The sequence below is a fragment of the Leucoraja erinacea genome, chromosome 19, assembly GCF_028641065.1.
Source record: "Leucoraja erinacea ecotype New England chromosome 19, Leri_hhj_1, whole genome shotgun sequence".
In the NCBI taxonomy this organism is placed as follows: Eukaryota; Metazoa; Chordata; class Chondrichthyes; order Rajiformes; family Rajidae; genus Leucoraja; species Leucoraja erinaceus.
The window spans coordinates 6,117,302-6,135,609 of NC_073395.1; the positions used below are offsets into that span (position 1 = coordinate 6,117,302).

At 43.2% G+C, this 18,308-nt stretch overlaps 1 protein-coding gene across 6 annotated transcripts in view; it reads right to left on the bottom strand.

Moving 5' to 3' along the window:
• LOC129706146 (protein Wnt-7b) overlaps positions 1-18,308 on the bottom strand; it is an 82,530-nt gene that overhangs the window by 38,100 nt on the left and 26,122 nt on the right. The window lies entirely within an intron of this gene.

Here is an 18,308-nt window from a genome sequence, read left to right on the forward strand (position 1 = left end):
GAGGTTAGATATTCTCCAGGGTCAAGTGTGAAGAGCAAAGAAGAGGAACACATCACAGCAGCTAGGTGGAGCTCTGTCTTTCACCCTCGAGCTGCCTCTCGTTTTACAGCAGGAAGAAAATATTGGAAGGCCGACAACAGAATACTGAGACTGTGTAGTGTGGAAGTTATGGAAGAGTAGACAAGGCTTTTACATTGTGTGGAAGGCAATGCTGGTTGAGGGGGTTATTCCATCAAAGATAATAGAAAGCTGGTGTTAGAGTAACATAGCATGTCAGGACGCATCTCTGGAGAACATGGATAGGTGACATTTCAGGCTGACACCCTTCTTCAGACGTCTGAAGAAGGGTCGGGACCCGAAATGTCACCCATCCTTGTTCTTCAGTTGCTGCCTGACCCGCTGCGTTACTGCAGCACTTTGTGTCTTTTTTTGGTAAATCAGCATCTGCAATTCCTTGTTATTACATAGAAAGATTGAGGTTCATCATACAGCCAAGAAAGCTGTAAGCCCACGAGTCAGAGGCATTGGAAAAATAGGATTGCATCCCTTGGAATCTCATAAATGCTGGGGGTGTGTGAATGATTTGAGAGGTCTTCAAAATAGAGCATAGAAGAAAGACCAAAGAGGGTCACACTATCACAGAGACTTCGGAATGCATTGGGCAAAACACGATAAACAGAGAAGTAAAGAAAGAGTGAATGAGACTTCTCTGGAGCCAGCAGGAATGTGATGGGCCAAATGGCTTCATTCTGTGTTGTTAGAAATAAAAAATAATAAATAGGACGTGTGTTACATTGAGAGTAACCAAATCTGTGAAGGGTAAAAGAAAGGTTATGTGTGTTACACAAGGTCGAACGAGGCAGAGGTGTTCACAACACACTTAAGGTAAAAGTGTTAGTTGTTTTCTGTTTCAGTCAGATGCTTTCCCCTTTCCCAGTGAGCTATTCAAACAATCTGGTCATTCCTTCATATCATGGTGATCTTACATGTATCAGCTTTATAATAATCAACAGAGAAAGTAAAATAAAAGGGTTTTCTCATGAACAACTGCGCCACACAATGCCACTGAATCTATATTGTACTGCACAACTTAGTGCAGCAATGAAACATAAAAAGTTAGGAAGAGGCCAATCGGCCCTTCCTACCTGTACTAGTCAATATGAAAATGGCCGGTCATCCACATTCAGTACGTTGTTCAATCATGTTTTCTGTATTCCTTGATTCCACAGGCCCCAAGATTAAAATCTCACTGCTTCCAGAATACATTTTAATGATTTGGCTTCAATTTATTTCAGCAATGTGGAAGTACAGAGAATATTACGAGGAAGATGCTGCCTTCTATAGTAATAGCATCAACCGTGGAGTGTTTAATTGCCCATCACGTAGGTCATAAGGAAAGGGAAAAGTATTTCAACGATTGTAAGAAGCTGTTGGCTGCTTCAGTGACGAGCTGGCAGAGTGAAGCATAGCTCCAGGTATCAGGTATCACTCAATGGTACTGATACCGCAATGACAACAGCTGGTGGCTCCAAACTGATCATCAAGGTCAATGAACCTCCTGATACCATGGCACAGAAACAGGTCATTCCCTCAACAGCCCCGTCAAACTGTGCCAATGATTTCTCCAGCTTAGCGGCTCTTGTCTCGCACTAGATTATACAAAAAAACAGTTTCAAATGCTTCTACTGAAAGAGGCACCTTGCATTAAAACATGTTTAGCAGAGATATTTTGCTGGGAAGAAAGTCATGGTGACATTATCACACTCGTTCCCAACAGGTGACTTCTCCAAGGCCCCGGTCAAATTGAAACTGTCACACCATGTGCATTTATCCTTGTGACCATAAATATATCTTAACCAGTTACTTATTCATCCCTTGATTGGCATGCTAAATTAGTTTCATTAGAATTGTATTTTAACCCTGGAAAATATTTTTTTTTAGAATTAGGTGATGGGTGTGAATCATCAGGAATTAGGCACATTCCCTTTCCTTCTTGCCTTACCTTACTTATTTTCTTTTTCTTTTCTTAAGGCCCCTCTTTTCTGTGGGGCCTTTTTTTCCTTCTTTTCTTCCCACATTTTCAAGCACGCAGTCTGCTTAACCGGTATCATTCACTTAACGCCAACTACTGCGGACTACACTCCACTACTATCCTCATTCTTTTCCTTTCTCTTTTTCTATTATAGCTTAAAGTTTGAAAAAAAAGACGTTGTACAAGAAATGTAATAGGTTGCATATTATGATTATGATATATGTACATTGCTTCTAATAAAATTTAAAAAAAAATATATATATTTTTTTAATTCTATTTTAAGTATTAAATACTTTTAGTAAAACGTAGAACAGCACATCACTAGAACAGACCCTTCAGCCCACAAGGTCAGTGTTGAACATGCAGCCAAGACTATCACTTATCTACCTACACATAACCCATTGCCTCCATCAAACCTATCCAAAATACTTTTTCAAATGCCACTAATGTATCTTCTCCAACCATCACCCCCCAGCAGCACGTTCCAGGCACTCGCCACCCTCCATGTCCAGCACATCTCCTTTAAACTTTGCCCCTGTCACTTTAATGCTATACCGTCTAATATTTGATATTCCACCCTGGGACAAAGCATCTGACTACCCATCATATCTATGCTTCTCATAATTTTATACATTTCTATCAAGTCTCCCCTCAGCTTCCGACACTCCAGAGAAATAATCCGAGGTTGAACTTCAAAGCATCCGAGACTCCACCAACAAAACAGCCGCAAACTATGCAACAGGGAAGTCCTTCTACTGTGCTGTCAGCTTCGACAACCAGCAAAGTCATATCCTCAGCTTTCTGATGTTCAAAAATTATTACACATGAAATAACTTAATTTTAAAAATCCATTGAATCGACCTTAAACAAAACAACTAAATATCCCTTTCCTATCTTCTCCATAGCACTATAATGTGCTAAATCAATGAGATCTAGAGGTTTAGACCAGGGGTTCCCAACCTTTCTCGTCCCGTTTACCCCAGGCAACTTTAATAGCACGTAACAATGTTATTCCACTTATTTATGAACTACTAATGATGAGCAGATACTGGTGTACCAGAACCAAACACAGTCAGTCAATGAGAAAAAATATGTACAAATCCAGAATCAACAAATTTATCCCCTGGGTAAGTGAAATATACCCCCTGGGGTAAGTTTACCCCAGTTTGGGAACCCTTGGTCTAGAGGAATATGGGCTAAATACAGGCAGATGGAACTAGTATACATGTGGCATTTTTTGTCAACATGGGCAAGTTGGGCCGAAGGGCCTATTTCCATGCTGTATGACTATCAACATGGCACAGGGCCCAAGAGCCAATTCCCCAAAATTAGTCACGTGGAATATCAGAGATTGCAGCTCTGTCATTTTAATTCCACTGGGAGTTCAGCAGCAGAGCCCATTGTAACATAAAACGCCAACCAACAACAGGCAAGCCTGAAATCTCCGTGTTTGACTGTGCACACAGAAGTCGTAAGCTTGCTGCTTTTTAAATAGGCAAATGTCAGCTGTTCAGAGCTGGCAACCACCATCAAAGTCCAGGTCTTATGCCACGCCAGAATGCAAACATTTTAACACATCAGAAAAAAAAACCCAGGGTTGGAATAGTGGACAATTTCAGAAGCACGATCAAAGCCCAGCACAATTCTACTTGTTCACACCAGAGTATCTCTCAAACTGATCAAATAAAATTCAATGGGAGATACACAAAAATGCTGGAGAAACTCAGCGGGGTGCAGCAGCATCTATGGAGCGAAGGAAATAGGCAACGTTTCGGGACGAAACGTTGCCTATTTCCTTCGCTCCATAGATGCTGCTGCGCCCGCTGAGTTTCTCCAGCATTTTTGTGTACCTTCGATTTTCCAGCATCTGCAGTTCCTTCTAAAACAAAATTCAATGGGAATTTAATGACCAGCACTTCCTCTTTTGATTTTTCTCTTTATATCCCTCCAGAGCCAAAAGTAAGCCTTAGAATTTCAAATCAAACCACTACTTATCGGACAAAAATTTGCAATAATGATTATTCTTGATCTGCCTGACACGCCTCCTCTTCTGCTTCTTCTTCTTCTTGCGTATGGCGTGCACAGCCTAAAGTCGTACGGCAACTTGTTCTACTTGATCTTACTTGATTGTGCACGGCGGGTCGATTGCATTCGTCGAAACAGGGCGGACCACGTGAAGGTTGCAATCTCCCGCCCCCCTCTGACCCCGCTGAGTTCCTCCAGCACTTTGTGTGTTTGCTCAAGATTCCTGCGACTGCAGCTCCTTGCGTTTTCTGAGTTCAACTTGCCAGGTTGGTTTTGAGTCACACTTCAGGATAGCATTCGGTGAAACAGATGGGTTTCACATCAATGCTGCAGTTTCCAAGGTTCGTATTACAAAGAATATTTGATCTTCTTCCAAAATCCAGATTATGTACTGAATTTATTCCGTGACTGCCCTGCTAAGAAGTGAGCTCAGATCTTTGACCATGCCCGTGATTTATTAGTTCAGTAACTCAGCACCATCATAACCCCCCAAGTATGAAGAATGTGCAGCAAGCGATGCAGTGATCTATCTCAATGTGGGAGTTTATTGTAGGGATTAGTTTAGTTTAGCTTGTACAGCATGGAAACAGGCTGCTCGGCCCAACAAGTTCACAATGACCATCGATCAGTTCTCTGTTGACCCACTTTAGCATTCCACTCCCTACACACTAGAGGCAGTTTACGATGGCCACTTAACCTACAATACTGGCACGTCTTTGGGATCTGGGTGGAGACCAGAGCACCCGGAGGAGACCCACCCTGTCACAGGGAGAACGTGCAAACTCCACACTGACAGCACCCGAGGTCATGATTGAATGCAGGTCTCAGGCGCCGTGAGGCAGAGGCTCCACCAACTGAGCCACAGTGCCGCCCCTAGAAATGAGCCGTCTCCTGTCCTCAATTACAACACTGACTACATCAAAAATATCTCAGTGATTGTGAAGTGTCGAGGCAGACTATGGATGTAATGGGCTTTATATAAAGGAAAGGTGTTTCTTTGACCCAATATAAGCTTCTCAAAATCGTCTGCTATAATTAAGAATCAGAAACCTCCATTATCATTGTCGGTGGGTGTTGATTTGTCACACATCCCACTACAACAATCAGCACCTCCAATGCATGTGAATCCCAAGGATATTTCAGAAAGTTAACCAATTGACATGACCCTTTTGTTAATCCGTGGGAATGGAAGAAAGTTGCAAAAGATGATTGCTTTCACCCACTAGATGTCACTGGTTCCCTTGATGAGCAAACTGGACCCTCAGGATGAGGCACAAAATGCTGGGGTAACTCCACAGATCAGGCAGCATCTCTGGAGAACATGGAGAGGTGACGTTTTTGGGTCAGAACTGAAGAAGGATCCCAACCCGAAATGTCACCTATCCATGTTCTCCAGTGGTGCTGCCTGAACCGCTGAGTTACTCCTGCATTTTGTGTCTTTTTTTGGGTAAAACAACATTGGCATTTCCTCGTGCCTCCATTTCATCAAATCTTCAGGATATGATTCTATTTGTTAATATTGAGGGATGTGGACCAGAGGCCAGAATACATGGTCTGCCACCACTATTGAAGAGTCGCAATGTGTTTTGTATGATACTAAAATGTACGCACGTGTGATAGAATGGGTGAAGCCATTTGATTTCTCTGTTAGTAAGGAATCAGAATGAATGTCAGCTCTAGTAGAAAACGTTTGGTTTCTTTATCAGAACTTTTGATGGAATCTTTGTGATTGGACCATTCAACACACTTCACTAATTCAGTGCCAGCCACAATTGTTTTGTTTGCCAGAGGATAGCAACCTAGGCAGCTTTTAGTACAAGGACCTCCCTCTGTACTTTTCTTCAATGCTACATTATACAGTGGTGGCATCCAGGTCTGTGTCTGCAATTTCCAATGTGTTAAGTCATTCAACTCACTCTCCACGTGGACACACCGAGCCGTTGTCCCTAGTAACGGAACGCGGAAAATAGAAAAAAAAACGGATGTTGAAATGGTACGATTTTCTTTTAAGTTGCAATGGGAGTCTTTCACTTGCTCTCTGAGTGTTTTTATTCCTTTGTTTTCACTGCACAAGAGCAAGAGGGGAAAGAGCAGGACTGATTTCAGTTCTGGCCACAAGCGACAGGCTCGTTACATGAGTCCCAACAGCAAACCCTGCAGAAGATCACAGGCCGGGAGGAGGTGGCAGTGCAGCTGTAGCTGGAGGTGAGTCATAAAGCACGGAAACAGGCCCTTTGGCCCAACTAGCCCATGCTGGCCAAGATGCCCCATCTATACTAGTCCCACCTGCTTGCATTTAATCCATATCCCTCTCAACTTTTCTTGTCCATCCCAGAGAAATAAAGAACTGCAGATGCTGGTTAATACACAAAAGGACACAAAGTGCTGGAGTAACTCAGGCAGAAACTCTGGAGAACATGAATATGTGATGTTTTGGCTCGAGATCACTCTTTGACTAAAGAAGGGACTTGACCAGAAATGTCACCTATTCAAGTTCTCCAGAGATGCTGCCTGACCTGCTGAGTTACTCCAGCATTTTGTGACCCATTCTGGTCTGGGACTCAAGGAAACCATCATGAATGCGACGGTAATGATTATTTAACTCCTCTGATAATCAGCACACACACTCACGTTCCCCCTCTCACCCTCTCCCACATACATACACATCCTCCCATGATGAGCATTGACTCTTTTTGGTTCATTATTGTCACATGTACCGAGGTAAAGTGAGAAGCTTTATTTTCAATGCTATCCAATCTGATCGGCTAATACTATATATCAATACAGTCAAACTCAAGCACAATAGGTGGTGAAGAGATTTAAAAGAGGAGACCGATGGTATCGGATGATACAATCTGGAATCTTGAGCAAAACACAAAGTATTGGAGGAACTCAGTGGGCCAGGCAGCAGCTGAGGGGGGAATTGGCAGATGACGTTTCGGGTCAGGACCCATCTTCCCTGTGACCAGGCGGGTTTCCTCCAGCTGTTCCGGTTTTGTCCCACATCATCATAGACATGGGTTAGACACAAAGTACTGGAGTTAATCAGAGCGACAGGCAGCATCCATTCCTTCTCCCCAGAGATGCTGTCCCGTCCCGCTGAGTTGTTCCTGCATTTTGTGTCTATCTTCGGTTTAAACCAGCATCTGCAGTTCCTTCCAACACAAGAGTATGTGGGTTAATTGGCCTCCTGTAAAATTGCCTCCAGCGTGCAGGGAGTGGATGAGAAAGTGGGATAACGGGTGATTGACGGTTGGCATTGGCACAATGGGCTGAAGGGCCTGTATCCATGGGTTTATTTGAAATAAGCAGCGGCTAAGTTAGCATACACCAAAGCACAGAGGAGAAAGGTCCAAGACAGATATTACTCAATGCGATATTGTACAATTCTACAAATGGCCAAATGGGATTAGACATCCTCTCTGTTTTTCTGCACTTAGATCAGTTAATGTACAGTGGGGATTGGTCACAGATATCTGGCTCCAGATTGCATCACCAGGAACAATGCAACAAACCAATTTGGATAAAATAACTAGGAATCAGTTCTGCTTTTAATTTACAGCACGTTGAACATTCGGCAGGCTACAAATAATAATAGGGCAGGAAATAATTAAGTAAATGACTCACTTATTATTGCTATTGTTCAAATGGATAACATAGTTTTATTATTATTTCTGCATATTGTTGGGACACTAATTGTTGACCATTCAGGGTGTCTCTTAATAAAAGGTGCCAAGGCAGCAATGAACAAAGATAGACAGAAAATGCTTAAGTAAATCAGCGGGTCAGGCAGCATCTCTGGAGAAAAGGAATAGGTGACGCTTCAGGTTCGAAGACTTCTTCAGACTCGAAACGTCACCTATTCTTTTTATCCTGAGATGCTGCCTGGCCCGCTGAGTTACTCCAGCATTTTATGTCTATTTTTGGTATAAAACCAGCATCTTCAGTTCCTTCCTACAGCAATAAACCAAACACTAGCAAAGGTTTGGGATTGATGGAGAACAAGTATCACTAGAAGAGGAGGCATATTAACACAATATGAAATCTTGGTGGGACTATGGCTGGGATAATTGAATAGAGGTAAAGTTAAAAAGATTCAAACTCAGTCTTTAATATTCTGAAGCGGTTGGATGGGATTAATATGCCACGTTTTTGCTTGTGGTGGAAGCCAACAGTAGTGTTGATAAATGTAAGGTATTCATTAATAAAACGGTAAGGATTTCATGAGATCTCTTTTAACTGCAGGAATGTTAAGTGCAAGACTCACAATGGCAAAGGGTAATTGAGCCGAATCATATTACAGGAAGAAGAAACCATAGAGACACAAGGAACTGCAGGTGCTGGAATTTTGAGCAAAAGTACCAGAGTAACAGCGGGTTAGGCAGCATCTGTGAAGGGAGAATGGAGAGGTGATGTTCCAGCTCGGGACCCTTCTTCAGAGTGATCTGACCTGACCTGACCTGAAATGTCGCTTATCCATTCCCTCCACAGATGCTGCCTGATCCTTTGAGTTAATCCAGTACTTTGTGTTTTGCTCAAGAAGAAACAATATTCTGACTGGGTGAAATAGAGAGGCAGCTGGGAACTGTGGGGCATAAAGACTGGCGCGAACAAGCTGAATGGCCAGTTTCTCTGCATTTCTTTCTAATGCTGCAGTGGGTGAAGGTGCAGAGAAAAATTTCAAGGATGTTGCCAGGTCTGAGCTATCGGGAGAGGTTGAGCAGGCTATTCCCTGGAGCGCGGGAGGATAAGGGGTGATCTTATAGAGGTGTATAAAATCCTCAGAGGAATAGATTGGGTAGATGCACAGTCTCTTATCCAGAGTAGGTGAAATCAAGAGGAAAGGGCATAGGTTTAAGGTGAAGGGGGAAAGATTTTATAAGAACCTGAGGGGTAACCTTTTCACACAAAGGGTGTATGGAACGAGCTGCCGCAGGAGGAAGTTGAGACAGGGACTATCCCAACATTTAAGAAACAATTAGACAGGTGCATGTATAGGACAGGTTTGGAAGAATATGGGCCAAATGCAGGCGAATGGGACTAGTGTACACGGGACATGTTGGTCGTTGTGGGCAAGTTGGGCTGAAGGGCCTGTTTCCATACTCTATGACTGCAATACATGACTTAGATTTTCCAATACTATATGCATTAAATGAAGTCTGTCTCTGTGCCTTTAAGAAAGCACAGGTTTGCACCATGAGAATTTGCAGTTGAGTTCTTAAAGCATAGTTGGAGATTAGTCCCTGCTCTCCAGCCAATTGGACCACTGGAATAAATTATTTACACCTATGGGGAAATACCATGGCAGCCTTGAACAAACCAATGCGATGGATGTGAAAGGTCTGAAGTGTTTAAAACCGGTTTTGCCACATTTATTTCGAACAAGATTACCTCAACTTACTTTAAATCGAACAAGGAAATAGAAATTTGCAACAATGCCTCACAATCTGCCACCAGACTGCTCATGTCAACCCGGAGAACTTTGATCTCCTTCAGGCTTGACTGCTCCAGACCAAAAGGACCACATCAGTGGTGCACCTTAATTGGTCATTTTTCAAAATGTTTTAGCCACTGCTCCTCCTTCTCTGACATCCTTGCACTAGATGTCTTGCTCGGGATGAATGAATGACCCCCCCCCCCCCCCCCCCCCCCCCTCCCTCCCTCCCCTCCGGGCCTTTTATCATAACAGTTAACCATGGATCTCATGGCTGCCATGCGATTAAGCCTTGGGTTGAAACTGGGTTAAAAAAAATAGAGTCCTAATAAGGAACCCACTCCTCACTGGCCCAACACCTTTTAGCTTTTGGAGACACAAGGAACTGCAGTTGCCATTTTGCAAACAAAAAGGACACAAGTGCTGGAGTGACTCATGGGTCAGGCAGCATCTCTGGAGAACATGGATAGGTGACGTTTCAGGTCAAGGCACTTTTTTAGTCTGAAGAAGGGTCCTGACCTAAAAGGCCCCCTATCCATGTTCTCCAGAGATGCTGCCTGGTCCACTGAGTTACTCCAGCACCTTTTAACTTTTCCTGGACATCAAGGATTGGATCAACAGCTTGAACCCAGTCACTGGTTCTCCTCCGTCTTTCCTTTCCCAATCATCAGCTGCCAATGATGTTGGTCTGGTTTCATGGAGGGGTTGGAGTAAGCATTGTTAACACTAATACTCAAACCGAGACACAGCTCTGGGTGAAGCTCAGTTTTAAGAATACAATTGAAAAGGGTTCAACCTGAAACAAAATGTTTAAGAAAGAACTGCAGATGCTGGAAAAATCAAAGGTAGACAAAAAAGCTGGGGAAACTCAGCGGGTGAGGCAGCATCTATGGAGCGAAGGAATAGGCGATGTTTCGGGTCATCAGTCTGAAGAAGGGTCTTGACCCGAAACGTCGCCTATTCCTTCGCTCCATAGATGCTGCCTTACCCGCTGAGTTTCCCCAGCTTTTTTGTCAACCTGAAACAACAGTCCTTTTTAACAAACTGCACAAAAGTGTCCCTTTTAAGATACTGATTCATTGATTCAATGTCACTATCCTGATTTTTCACCTCACTACAGTTTACTTGCAGAGCATATATATCAAAGAGATTTTTCCAGGAGCCATTTCACTGCGACTTTAGAGACTTTAGAGATACAGCGTGGAAACAGGCCCTTTGGCCCAAGGGGTCCGTGGCAACCAGCGATCACCAGCGATTACACTAGCACGATGCTACATAGTAGGGACAATTTATAATTTTACCAAAGCTAATTAACCTACAAACCTGTTCATCTTTGGAGCGTGGGAGGAAACCGAAGCACCCGGAGAAAACCCATGCGGTCACGGGGAGAGCGTTCAAACTCCGTACAAACAGCGCCCATAGTCAGGACCGAACCCGGGTGTCTGGTACTATAAGGCAGCAACTCTACCGCTGCGCCACTGTGCTGCCTATCCTCAGTTCATCCTTTTTTTTACCCCAAGAAAGTGTTTCCTGTTTGAGAGGACAAAGCTTTCCTGAGGCTTCTGTGCCAGGGCAAGCTATGCCAACATATTCAAATTAACCACAAATTAGGGAGTGCACCTGTGCAAAGCTTCCTTGATTGGCACTGCGGTAAAACAGGCACCAGGAATGAATGTGGCGTGGAGGCTAGGCTTTAAAACCAAGAGAGCTGCCAGCCATCTTAATTAGTTGTAGCGTGAATGGTGAAGGTGGGTCTTAAACAAAGGAACAACATAACATTTGGGAAATATGTAAAGAGTTAAACCGTGTTAAACTTGAGACAAAACAAAAAAGGTGCTGGAAGAACTTAGTGGGTCAGGCAGCATTTGTGAAAGGAGTGTACAGATGATATGTTTGGTCAGGACCCTACAGACTGATTGACCAGAAATGTCATATGTCCATCAGTCTAAAGTGAAGGTCCGACCTGAAATGTCATCTGGTTAAAAATGTTTTCATTGTTCAAGAGACAGGGGATACGTCAGGTGTCTGACTGGCACAGGGTGACTTGAGCAGCACCAGGAAAGGACGTGGGAGTGAAGAGAATGCCAAATATTTAAAGAGGTGGCACAGATTCGCCAGCAGCGGACTTTGTAAGACCCATCCTCTTTATTCAATGCTTCAATGCTTCAGTGCAAATGACGTCTGCTGTTTATGAGCCATGAATGGTCAAGACGTGCATGGTACACCACTTAACATCCGTGTGCGTGCTCCATATACAGAGGGGACCAAGAAGAAACCTACGCAAGTCTGCAATGTGGACATGATACGATACGATACAATAGAACTTTATTTACCCCATGAGGGAAATTGGTCTGCCAACAGTCATAAAACACGACAACAAGATACATGAAACAAGAAGTGATCCCGTTTAGCAGCAAGGTAAAATTACTTTTTATAATGTGCATAAAGGCATACTCACCATACAAAAGAATTTCTAGATCAACTATTTTATTATAATAATTATTATACGCATCACCATGTTATTTATTACAATATTTCAACCCTCTGCCCGGTATCATATGCTCAGTATTCCATTACAGTATTTGACACAATACTGTGTTGAACATGAAATTGTTATTTGTTAGTGCATAAATAACACCATTGGATATGATATGTAACAAGGCACAATCCTGCACAAAGGCACTAAAGGAAGAAATATATAGTACAGTAGCCTATGACATGCTGTAGTGTTTCACTGTATTTATTTCCAGCATTTATAGTACATGGAACTGTATTCAAGTTTTCCTCAATGTTATTCAATTATCATGGACAAGTACACGGATAAGAAAGGTTTAGGGGGATAGGGGTTAAATGTGGGCAGGTGGGACTAGCGTGGATGTGGCATCCTGGTCAGCATGGGCAAGTTGGGCAGTAGGGCCTGTTTCCATGTTGTATGTTTATGACAGTATTTGCCAACTTCATTTTAAAATATAGCACCATCTTCTACATATTCAGTGACCACTAACATCTGCACATCACCAAAACCCTGCTTAATCCCCTCCGCCATCTCCAAATTGCTAAACAAATCACCCTACGTCTAAAAACAGATGAGCAGATATCTTAAGCTGAATATATTAGAAAGACGGAAATGTTGACAATGTGTCACCTTGCACCGTGTCCAGACTGTAGTGTCATGTCTGCAGGAATGAAATTTCCTTCAAACCTTGTTTGTTTGAATGACAATAAAAGGCATTCTATTCTTCCATTCTATTCTAAAGTCCGTCTGCCAATGCTCAGTCCAATTTTAGATTTGATCTACATCCTGCTGCAATCTTAGAAAACTTTCCACGATAAACACAACACAACCTGAAGAAGGGTTTCGGCCCGAAACGTTGCCTATTTCCTTCGCTCCATAGATGCTGCTGCACCCGCTGAGTTTCTCCAGCCTTTTTGTGTACAACCTCTTTTGAGCCATCCACAAATTTGCTCATCCTTCCTCCACATTCACAGTTTGCGGTACAGTGATAGAGTTGCTGCCTTGCAATGCAAGAGACCTGACAACGGGTGCTGTGGGTTTCCTCCGGGTGCCCCGGTTTCCTCCCACATTCCAAAGGGGGGCAGGGTTATGGGTTAATTGGCTTCTGTAAACTATCCCTAGTGTGAGGGATAGCACTAGTGTATGGGTGATCATTGGTCGGCGCAGACTCCGTGGGCTGAAGGGCCTGTTTCCACACAGTATCTCCAATCTCACAGCACCAATCCCCGTGGTGCACCACTGGTCACAGACTTCCAATTAGACTAACAACCTTCTACCAATACCTTTGATCACCTATCACCAAGCCTGTGCAGGATCCAATTTGCCAGCTAGCTCTCCTTCTCTGTCACTTGACCTTTAGGACCAGCCTACCATGTGCGACAGGTCACTTTTGTGCTAACTTGTACCTCTCCTTCCCATGTTTTTAACTCTCAAAGATCATTCACCATCACCCCCCGGGCACACTGACCTACTTCGATTCTCGATTAAGCAATATCTCGGTTTAAAAATCTCACATCCACATTAAAGCTATGGCCAAGAAAGCACACCAACGCCTCTACTTCCTTAGAAGGCTTAGGAACTTCGACATGGCCCCAACAACTCTCACCAGCTTCTACAGATGCGCCTCATGCTTTGGGAACAAGAACGCAAGAAATTGCGGAGAGTTGTGAACATAGTCCAGACCATCACACAACCCAATCTCCCTTCCATTGACTTCTCCTCTCTCTCCTCAGGCAAAAGGTACAGAAATATGGAGTGCACACCTCCAGATTCAAGGACAGTTACATCCAAGCTATTACCAGCCAACTGAACCGTCCTCTCACCAGCTAGAGTGCTGTCCTGACCTACCATCTAGCTCAATGGAGACCTGTGAACTGCCTTTAATCAGACTTTATCCTGCACTAAATATTGTACCCTTTATCCTTTAACTGTCTGCTGTCAACAGCTTGAATGTAATGATGTATGGTCTTGACTGGATAGTTGCAACAAAAAAGCTTTTCCCTGTACCTCGATACATGTGACAATAATAAACTAAAGTAAACATCCTTTTCAAGTCATTTCTTGACCTTGCCCATGCACTGCCCCTGGATACCATTCCAGCCTTACAAATCTACAAGATATCTATGATTTTTCATTATACATCTCGATTTAATTTCTCAACAGACCATGAACTCACCCCCTTCGACCCTAAACTCTCAAAATTCCCTTCATAATGTTACACTTCGCCCCCAGTTTTCCTCTCTTTTAAGGCATTCTGTAAAATCTGCTTTGGTGACCAGTCACCATGTGTTTGGCTGAATATATCAACTTTCTTTTGATGATGCTAGTCAAGTTGTTAACCACATATAGAAACATAGAAACATAGAAATTAGGTGCAGGAGTAGGCCATTCGGCCTTTCGAGCCTGCACCGCCATTCAATATGATCATGGCTGATCATCCAACTCAGTATCCCGTACCTGCCTTCTCTCCATACCCCCTGATCCCCTTAGCCACAAGGGCCACATCTAACTCCCTCTTAAATATAGCCAATGAACTGGCCTCAACTACCCTCTGTGGCAGAGAGTTCCAGAGATTCACCACTCTCTGTGTGTGCATATAAATGTAATTTCTTTGTATATTGAACAATGTTTCTTTATACTTAATAATTGGGGGAATTTCTAATTAATTCTTGTAATGCTGGTAAAACTAAACCCTGAACAATGGGAAGATAGAATGCAATGATCTTGCATGCAAAATGTTAAAAATATATATTGTTGAACTCCTGTTAATCTGTAACTTTGAACCACTAATGAGGTTAAGGAACAGGAATTCTCTTTGTGTTCTGCTCTTTACTGACAGAATACTTCTTAATCTAGAAACTGTATGGGCTGGGGTGTTGAATAAATCAGGAAACATGTCCTAAACCAGAGTTCTGATTTTAATGTTGCATTTCTTACACTGGTGCAGGGATAAAACTTTGCACAGACATTAGTTTCTGAGCTATAGCATTAACATGGTGTCTAAGACTTTAAAATGCTGTTGATGCATTAGGTGGGGGGGGGGGGGGGGGGGGGGGGGGGGGGCAATTGCCCTCCAAATTAAACTCCAGGGCATTTGTTATCCAGTTCACCCCTGTTAACCCACCATGAAGTGCTATCCTTCACTCACACAATAGGCAATACAATATAATGACAGATGCCTTTACCACAGTCTGCCATAATTAAATCTTTTTTGCGTTAGGCCATTCAAACCCTCAGACTAACTGCTATTTGTGTTTGATCTTTTACCTCAACACCAACCACCTATACTTATCTCATATCCCTTCATTCCTTTAATAACCAAACTCCCCACCTTGTATAGACCCAGCTACAGACTATATAGACAGCTCTCTTGTTTAGAGCACTCAAGAGATTCATGACCCTCGGAGTGAAGTCAAGAGTCAAGGTCAAGAGTGTTTAATTGTCATATGTACCAAGACAGGAACAATGACATTCTTATTTGTCGCAGCTTCACAGCACAGACACACAAATAATAATCACAAAAAAAAAATTAAATCTTAATACTAATGCAAAAACCAAAGTCCTTAGTGCAACCAGAGACAGTCTACAGAAGTTAATAATTGAGGTTGGTGTTGTGTAGTGTTCAAGAGCCTGATGGTGTTGGGAAGAAGCTGTTCTTGAACTGAGTGGTCACGGTTTTCAGGCTTCGCTGCCTTCCTCTCGACAGTAAGAGCGAAATGAGAGTGTTGTCAGGGTGGTAGGGGTCTCTGATGATGCTGGCTGCCTATTTGAGGCAGGGTCTCCTATAGAACCCGTCGATGGTGGGAATGCCAGTACCCGTGATGGACTGGGCAATGTGAGTTTGGAATGGCTAGCTCCTATCTGGAGAGCAGGTCCCCTATGTCTGGCCACCCTAGACTGGGGAAACTCCCTACATCCTCGCTACATCGACCCGGTCAAGCTCTGTAAAAAAAAAGTTTTCTTTGCGTGTGGTTCAATGAGTTTGCCTCGCATTGTTCAACACTCGTGTGAATGTAGGCCCAGTCTGTTAACACAAGTGGACAATCACCCATCCCAGGAATTCGAGCAGGTATTTGATTGAAAAAAATCCAACAAACAGGAGTTGTAAGTATTTAACACAAGTTCAGCACTGTCGTAAAAATCCTCTTCCTCTAAAGCATAGACTCCAACAAGCCTGGCAAGCTGTTCACTAAGAAGATCAATATTAGGTGTGATATAGATACAACTTAAAAGAGGAAGCTGAACCAAAGGCAATCAAACACTGGGAAACGAAAGCCATTGATTTTGATCCCAGGCATAAAGAAGAACATAGGAAACACAACCAGGGATAGGCCAGTCTTCCATTGAGACTGCGGTGTAATTTGATAACACAGGAGCTGATCTTAGCCTGCACTCTCCCACTCTCTCCTCCATACTGTTCCTTCATCACTAACTCCATCCTTCTGCCGAGCAACAGTCTGAACTGAGACTTACTTTTCACCTTGGTATCATTATTTGCCCTAAGATGAACTTCCAACAACATTAACCAAGCTGGAAAGAGTGCAGAGAAGATTAACGAGGTTGTTGCCAGGACTCAAGTGCCTGAGCTATAGGGAGAGGTTGGGGTAGGGTGATCTTATAGAGGTGTATACATCTTGAAGAGAATAGACAGATTGAATGCACAAGAGTCTTTAACCCAGAGTTGTGGAATCAAAAACCAGGTTTTCCCATAGTTTTCAGTTGAGAGGGGAAAGATTCAATAGGAACCTGAGGGGTAACATTTTCATACCGAGGGTGGGGAGCATATGGAGCAAGTTGACTGCGTAGGTAAGAGTGGCAGGTACTATAATAACATTTAAAAGACACTAAGACAGTGTACAGATAGGAAAGGTTCAGAGGGATATGAGCCAAAGATGGGCAGGTGGGACAATTGTAGATGGGGCATCTTGGTCAGCATGGACAAGTTGGGATGAAGGGCCTGTTTCCATGCTGTAACACTATAATATTAACCTGCCATCAAAATGGCTGTCTCTTTCCTCTCTGCAGCATCACCTACCACTATCCCTGCCTTGGTTCAAGTGCTGGAACCTTTAGCCATGCCTTTGTTATTTTCTGTTTGACTACAAAATGCATATCTAGTTGATCTTTTATTTCCATGAACTCGCGTGCATGCAACATGCTGGTATCCTAACTCACAACAGGTTCTGTTCCATCGTAACTCCTCCTGCTTGCTGAAAGACATTGGCTCCCAATGCTTGCCCTTGTTATTTTTGTGCCAGGGTAATGATAAATTGCAACTTATACACCAAGTAAATTCTCAGGTTGAAGTCTACCGTACGTAACACGATAATTTATAAACCATCTTTTGCTAAGCTGTTCTGAGAATTGATAGAAACATTCTATGCAGTTCTGTTATGACAGAAACTCGTTGAATGCAAATCATTCACGACCTAATCTAAAAACACAGACAAAACATCAGCTGCAACCTAACTCCACCCATGGTAATGCAGAATCACGAGGCTGAACACAAAAAGCAACTCTAACCCAAACCAGTATATGGAGACTGCAAGGAACTGCAGGTGCTGGAATTTTAAGGAAAACACAAAGTGCTGGAGTAATTCAGCGACTCGGGCAGCAACTGTGGAGGGAATGAACTGCAGACATTTTAGTTCTGAGGAAAGGTCCCGACCCAAAATGTCACCTGTTCCCTCTGCAGATGCTGCCTGATCTGCTGAGTTCCTCCAGCACTTTGTGTTTTGCAGTCGCATGATATATGTTAATTTATCATTAGGCAGGATGGTCTGGAGAATGACCAGAGTCCTTTATATTTTTCATCCTGCCGGTCCAATACTTAACTACTTGTAACATGTTAGGGAGCATTGCCGTTCCACGCAGTGTCATACTATTTAGTACAGTACTAAGATGGTACTTCAGTCATATTTTAGTAACAAAATAATAAGCTACTATAGTTTAGGGTGGCATAGTGTGCAGCTGGTAGAGCTGCTGCCTCACAGCGGCAGAGACCCAGGTCCGATCCTGACCCAGGCTGCCGTCTGTGTGGAATTTGCACGTTCTCCCTGTGACAACATGGGTTTCCCCATGGTGCTCTAAAGATGTGGGGGGTTGGTACGATAGATACGATAGAATCGTACATGAATTGGCCTCTGTAAAATTGTCCCTAATGTGTGCAGTGGATGTGAAAGTCGGATATCATAGAACCAGTGTGAACGGGTGATCAATGCTCGGTGCGAATCAGTGTCCCAAAGGCCCTGTCTCCATGTTGTAGCTCTAAATACTAAACTGAAATGCTTAAATTCTGTTAC